The sequence below is a fragment of the Aegilops tauschii genome, chromosome 3 (assembly GCF_002575655.3).
Source record: "Aegilops tauschii subsp. strangulata cultivar AL8/78 chromosome 3, Aet v6.0, whole genome shotgun sequence".
Classification (NCBI taxonomy): domain Eukaryota; kingdom Viridiplantae; phylum Streptophyta; class Magnoliopsida; order Poales; family Poaceae; genus Aegilops; species Aegilops tauschii.
The window spans coordinates 585668644-585676217 of record NC_053037.3 but is presented as its reverse complement, the minus strand read 5'-3'; the positions used below and the strand labels follow the sequence as shown (position 1 = coordinate 585676217).

The following is a 7574-nucleotide window of genomic DNA, read 5'->3' as shown; positions in this document are numbered from 1 at the left end:
TTCGAAACGGACATCTTATCTCCATCTCGTTATTTTGAAGCATCTCGGCCTTCGCGGAGCTCAAAAACCTATTCACGATGCCTTCGGTCATCGTGCGGACCATGGTCACCTGCGGGGTAGAGCAAAACGACATTTTAGAACCAAGAAAAAATTTGGCATGACTTTGCCTAAAAATAGGACGAAAAAGAATGCATAGTGCCAAAATTCTCGCCGAAACGGAAATGAATCAACATTCCGGCAAAATATTAGCAACCATCTCATTTCAAATACCGGTACCTGCAAACACAAACATATATGCAACACCACAAACATATGCTACACCACAAACATACATAGATCTAGCTAAGCCATAAAAAGTGCATGTGCACATTGTTGGAGGGAGAAAAAAGTAGATCTACAGCATAAAGAAAGCTTTCCCCTTACTTACCTATCAAAAAAAAAGATAATTTAACCACTTAATTTGGATGAATCTATGGTGCAAATGAGGTGAGGAGGAGGAGGCAGCCGAGACAAGCTTGAAGGAGGAGGTGGAGAGAATGAAGTGGGAAAAGTGAGCGTGTAGGTGGCTGTCCAAAATATCTAGCTGGTCCCCGATTACTAATGGCGCACCACCAATGAATGCGCCATTAGTAACCCTGGTTACTAATGGCGCACCATCAATAAATGTGTCATTAGTAACCAGGGTTACTAATGGCGCACTATCAATAAATGCGCCATTAGTAATCCTGGTTACTAATGGCGCACCAGCTGGCGATGCACCATTAGTAGTTTTGCAAATTAAAATGATAGTAGTGGCGCACGGAGTGACTGGTGCGCCATTAGTATTTTTGGAAAAAAGAAAAAAAAATTGTTAGTAGTGGCGCACCATGGTTGTGGTGCGTCATTAATGTCTATCACACTAATGGCGCACCAGCACACGGTGCGCCATTAGTATTTTTAGAAAAAAATTGTTAATAGTGGCGCACCAGCACACGGTGCGCCACTGCTATATAGGAGTGGCGCAATGCATATTTAATGCGTCATTAATGTTCATATTATCTATAGCCCTTTTTCTAGTAGTGTTGTGCCCTCTCGCTGACTAGACTACCCAGGTGACGCCTCCACCCGCTCATCCTCATCCTCCTTCACCTCCAGCTGCCAGGCCGGGAACAAGAATAAGATGCCCACATCGGCCATTAGCAGGTCCCACGGCTGGTGCAAGAACTGGAGCTTCTTCGACCTCGGCGAGTACCCTGGTGGCCGCCGCGCGCCGCGGCACCGGGGCGGACGCAGCCGCTCAGCCCTGCAAGAGACGCGGCCAGAACCGGGACCCTGAGCCGTCTCCGCATCAAGAGCCTGTGACAGAGCTCGGAGCCGACGAGATCTCGCCGCCGCCCTCGTCCAGCAGCCCCGACACGCTAGAGACCCTCATCAAGAATGACCCCCCGCGTGGTCGCCGCCTCGAACACCATCGCCGCTCGCGAGTAGGAAGAGGACGCGGGCCTGGCGCAGCAGGACGTGATCGCGGGCGGCCGGATGCGCATGTCGGCGGTGCTGATGCAGCTCGTCTTCCGCGGCTCCATCTCCTGCGGGGGCCAAGTAGGTCGCCGGTCCGGGCGGTGCGAGGCACACAGAGTGTTTCCCGAGCGGGCGGTCGGACTCGGACCTGAGCAGCAACACAACGGCAGGCGGCTTCTCGGGGAGCATCGGCGTCGATGTACGCATGGAGCGGTAGTACATTAGCGGCAGCTTGATGGATACTAAGAAGACGGCGAGTCGCGAGCTTGGCGGCCATGGAGGCGGAGGCGAGCTGGGCGCACTGAAGCGATCATCTCCAGCCAATTGTTATGGCGCGAAGTGCATGGTCATAGCAAACAGAAGTGAATGGTCTGGATCAAAACCACTCAAAATCAAATACAAAACCACTTTAGGGGGAAATTGATCTAGTTTTAGAGATTTGAGGGGCTGATTGAACCGGTATTAGAGTTGAGGGGGAAATTGATACGTTAGAGAGGATTTCGGGGGGGAAACGATACTTTCCTCTCTTTGGTTTTACTTTTTTACTTTTGTTTAGAATTTAAAATATTTTAAATATTTTAAATATATATTAAAAAAATTGACCAATCTTTGAAAAATGTTAAATGTCTATAGAGCAAATGTTTATATGTGTACGAAAAATGTATATAATTTTTTTTATCAAGTATTTAAAAATTTTAGTCAAGCATTTGAATTTTTTGAAGAACTAAATGAAAAACGTTCATCAAGTGTCTGAAAGATGTTAAATGTGTATAGAAACAAATTATGACCATGTATTAAAAAATGTGAATTCTTTTTTATCATGTAAATAAAAATGTTAATAAAGCATTAGAAAAAAATGTTGATCAAGCATTTGAAAAATGTCAAATCTGTACAGAAATCATATTGATCTTGTTTTAAAAAAATGATGGAAATATTTTGATCATGTACATAAAAACATTTAATCAAGCATTTTAACTATTGTTGAACATGTATTTGAAAAATGTTAATCAAGCAATTGGAAACTTTTAAATGTGTACAGGAAAAATCTTGACCACATGTTCAAAAAATGTTGAAATGCATTTACAAAATGTTAATCAAGCATTCAGAAAAAAAAATCTGCATAGGAAAAATGTTGACCATGTACTAGAAAATTTTAATATTGTATTTGAAAATTGTTAATCAAGTATTTGAAATTCTTAAAAGTGTGTATAGATAAAATGTTGACCATGTATTAGAAAAATGTTAATCTTGTATTTCAAATATTTTAATCAAGCATTTGAAAAAGGTTAAAAAGGTGTATAGAAAAATTGTTGACCATGTATTTGACAAATGTTGAGTCTGTATTGAAAAAATGTTAAATACGTATTAGATAAATGTTGTCGACATATACAAAAAATGTAGAATGAAAAACAAAACAAGAAAAGAGAGCCAAAAATAATGGAACCAAACGAGAAACAAAATAAACAAAAGGAAATAGAAATGAAAAATAAAACCGAAGAATCAAATTCAGAAAGAACAAAATAAAGAGTGAAAACAAAACCAGAACCTAAGAAGAAAAATGAAAGGAACAAAAAACATTGAAACAAAGAAATAAGAAAAAATCAAAGAATAAAAGAAGGAAATGACTTAGAAAAGAAAAAAAGATAAAAACAATGAAAGAAACAAAGAAAAACCAAAAACACACAAGAAAAATAAGAAAACCAAACAAAAACAATAAAGGGGGGGGAGAAAAAAAGCAGGGAAAACCGAATAAAAATAAAGAGAAAAAAACAAAAAACCAGTACAAACAGGAAAAAGAATGAACCAGTATGAAGAACGGCTTCTGTTTTCTTCTAGTAGGTCGCGTCCCCAGGAACGAACGCCGGCCTTCTCCCCTCTGTATTTCTTCCTCTCGGTTCGATGTTACAACTTAGGAGTACAATTCCTTTATAGGCCTAGGAACACACACCTACTGGAGCAACAACTCCATTGTTGACCTACTAGCTGCGATCCGCGTTACTCGGTCACTTCGCCATGCACGAGCCCACCTCCTCCGCACAACTACCAGCCGATCCTTGCGCTACGCACGCCACGATGCAACTAACTCCGACTCAGTCTTACTAATCTATGTGCATGAACATACATGCACGTTCTAACCGGCTAACAGACACACATCCGGAACACATCCAGGGGACAAGATTATTCCCAACAATCTCCCCCCTAATCTTGGCTTGCCGTGGCCGGAGTTGTTGCCCTCTTCCTCGTCTCCGGCGACACACATCACTTCCTTCTCTGGTTGCGGCGACACTTGCCGTTGATCACTTCACGCCCGGTCACGGAGCTAGACCTCAGCCTCACCAAGGCAGCCGCAGTACCGCGCACCTCCGCAGGCCGACACACGGCCCTGAGCTTCATCGCGCAGCTGGCGCCGAACACCACCACCGCTGGCCCACCTCCGGCAATGGGTACAACTCCCAAGACGACCAAGCTTTGATATCAATTGAGGGACGATCAAAGAAGACCACGAGACACGATGGATTATCGGGCGACTAATGCCCGCCGGGCAACAGACGCCCCCAGCAGCGACAAATGCTGACCTTTTCTCCTCTGTATTTCTTCCTCTCGGCTAGAAGTTACAACGTAACTGAGGAGTACAATGGCTTTTATAGGCCAGGGAACACACACCTACTGAAGCACCAACTCCATTCTCGACCTACTAGCTGCGATCCACATTACTTGGTCAATTCGCCATGTATGAGCCCATCACCTGCACACAACAACTACCAGCCAATCCTTCGCTACGCACGCCACGTGCCAAGTAACTCCAACTCAGTCTTTCTATATTTACGCACGCAGCTCACCTGCATGCACTAACAAACTTACTAATCTATGTGCATGAACTTACATGCACGTTCTAACCTGCTAAGAGACTCACGCGACGCACGCACACACCCAGTACGTACCCAGGACAAGATTATTCCCAACATACTTGATGCTTCTATCAACTGCCGGCCATCGATCCGTGAGTTTTGCAGATCGTATTCCATCTAGCAATTTTACTTATGCCAATAGCTTGTTGATAATTCTGTTATTTTCAACTTTTCTATACATGTTTCATGATTAAGTCATGTCTTTTCAGACTCAGCCTGGACGTGACGAGCGGGCTTCTGGCCCGGCTCGTGGCCCGTTATGGACCAGACCGTACGGTCCTGGCCCGGTAGAAAAAATGGTAGGGCCGAGCTCAGCAATTAGGCCCGACAAACTCTCGGTCCGGTCTGGATTTTGACCGAGCCCCCGAGGAGGACCGACAAAACGCAGTCACCACGGTTGTCGTTCCTCATCGTCACGGCCGGCAACCCCCGAGCGAACCACCGCGTCTCCGAGCACCGCCGCATCCCCATCTTCCTGCATGTTCGATGAATTGGTCCAGAACGCCGCCTACACGACGCACGCATCCTCTCTTCCCCGACCAAGGCCGCCGTCTGCCGCCATCAATTTTGTCGCAGTCGTCAAGTCCCGGCCTTACTGACGTGATGAAGCAGTGCAACCTGTGCACGCAGGCACGCAGGGCACGAACTGTATCTCATTCTTTGCCCGTCGTGTCGGCGAACACTCTTGAATAAATCCGAAGCTCCTGTCACGTTTTCAGTTAGTTCAGTTAGCACTTTGGATTTTCGTCAGGTTAGGCTTGAACACTTTCCTTCTGTTAGCTAGTTTAGCTCGCGGGTCTAACTGCCTGGAGCCAGACTCGCGCCTCGTCGGTCTGCTCGTGGAACGGCACCAGTGTTGTGGATCACGACGACGCAAAGTCAGGGGCCACGAAGCCTTGTTTCCCGTTCTGTTAGTCTGACTAATAGAACAGAAAAGGTCTGAAGTTTGTGCAGCGCAAAACACCTGTATCTTCCTTTTTTTTCTTCAGCAATCTCTCGTTCGCGTGGGTTCGTTCCAAGGGCACCTCTGGTGCAGACAAACACGTTGGTGTGCCCCGTCTTGTTCCCCATGAACTGGAAGTTGATCTCGTCATGATTGTCCCAATGTCTGAATCTGGCAATTAATTGATGCACATACAGTTAGAATTGCATGCAGTACAAGCTGATTAGCAATCTGAAACTGGAAGCGCCGATGTGCTGACGGTAACGGTGCCAACGGGCGGCGGAGTTCTCCAGGACGAGCTTGATGTTGGCAGAGATGCTACCATAGATGAACTGCCTCTTCGTCTGCAGCAAGCAGCCGGAGTAGTTGATCTTTAGGACAGGGCACGACACATACGAACGCAGACCGGCGCAAGGCACACACGCAGCTCACGTTCCCCCTCCATCGCTCGATCCCTCGGTCCTGACCGAGCTTTCTCCTCGCGGGTCCGGTCCAGGGAAACAGGCCCGCTGGGCACTTCGGTCCGGTCCGGTCCGGACCGGTCGCGGCCGGTCCAAAGCACGGCTCGGTCAGGGACCGGACCGGCTCGGACCGTGTCCACCCTGATTTCAGACTAGAAAACATTCATCCGGTTTTTTAATCGGTATGATTCTTGATATATTCCTTGCTTTGTGACATTATGATATATACGCTACTCCTGTTTTAATTTTCTATAGTGATGAGGCAGGGCCTAGTTTAGAGTTTCGCAATGGGCCTCTAATTTCACCGGCACGGTCCTGCTGGTAGCAGGAACGAAGGAAGCAGCATCAGCCGTTACCACATGCCAGTACCTCTAGCCCACGGGATGCCGGCCATGCACCGCCCTGCAGCCGGGCACTGAGGAAACCTGCGAGCCCTGCGCAGTGAGACCCGAGCAAAGCAAAGGGTGTCAGCCCCACGACCGCTAGCTCTACACGGGCTTTCCCGGTGAGCCCCACCAGCGGTAGCGAGGAGTGGAGTGACGGAGGGGGCCCCGGCCGGCTGCTGGGGTTCACTATATCTCACAGTCAAACATTAAATGTGGAGCACCATGATGTCAAGGCTTTCTATTGTGCTACATGGTATGTTGATTTTAGATTGAAGTTAATTGACGTAGAGATAAGATTTAAACCAACCTAGCAGGTATTAAAAGGGAAAACTGAGGTTACAATGAAGAAATATAGCATTAGTCTATTATGCCACTGCAACATGGATGACAATTCCTCTGCAATCTCGAAGAACACATGTGACTGCAAGGGATGGGAGGTGGTGTCGCTCAAGATTCGAGTAGGTTGCTCCTTTCACAGATTCAGATGATGTGCGAGGCTATATTGCTAAGCATGGTTCAGGTTTTCAGTACGTACAGGATCTGAACAAACATCTCCCACAAGCTTGGCAAATCGGTGTCGAGTGTCGAGGCTAGAGAAAGATGAGACAATATTACAGAGCACCAACGTGTAGCCGACAGGAAAATTATAGCTTGAGTACAAAGCAGGCTCCAATAGTTGGCCAAAAAATTAATGTATACTTATGTAATACGCTCACCAACTTCCATTGGTGTAAGCATGATCGGACTTTATAAAGGACGCACTGCTTTCTGTAGTATCGTTGTAGCCTCTAGCTATGTTATCAGGATAGAAAGTACTAGCAGGCAAAGAAACAAGATCGAGGTCGAGGCTCCTGAGCGAGGGATCAATGAAGATCAACAATAAGTTTGATTGATGCAATTCGTTATGAAATATGACTGGGAGACATATGGAAACACAACATTTTGAAAAAAAAATTATGGGATGTAAGAGGATACCCGTGCCAAGTATTCGCGAGGAGGGAGGTTGTGAAGAGTTGCTGGCTCCGAGTTGTTGGCATAGCACCGAGGGCCCAGGTCGAGCGGCAAACTACCTCGTCGCACACCGGTGTGTCATCTTCTCGAATGCAAGCGCCCTTTTGACAGCTTTGGCTCCAAGGACCCAATGGTAGTGGCCTTCAGGAGGGATGGTGAAGGCTGTCAGTTCGCAGGGGGCAGCTACGGGGGACTATGCATTTTATCAGGACAGGCAGGCATGCGTCAAATGCTGATAGACGTAACTGAATTAGCTAGCAACAGTTTCACAGCCTTGCTCAGTACTCTGCACACGCGGGTGGTTAGTTTATTTTCCTGCGATGATGCATCCTGTGCTTGAAGAACTAGCTAATTAAGCGCTTAATCA

At 46.7% G+C, this 7574-nt stretch overlaps 1 pseudogene; it reads left to right on the top strand.

The window, feature by feature from the left end:
• The first annotated feature begins 1159 nt into the window (after positions 1-1159).
• LOC109775357 (protein SOSEKI 5-like) lies at positions 1160-1921 on the top strand (annotated as a pseudogene).
• Positions 1922-7574: the final 5653 nt, after the last annotated feature.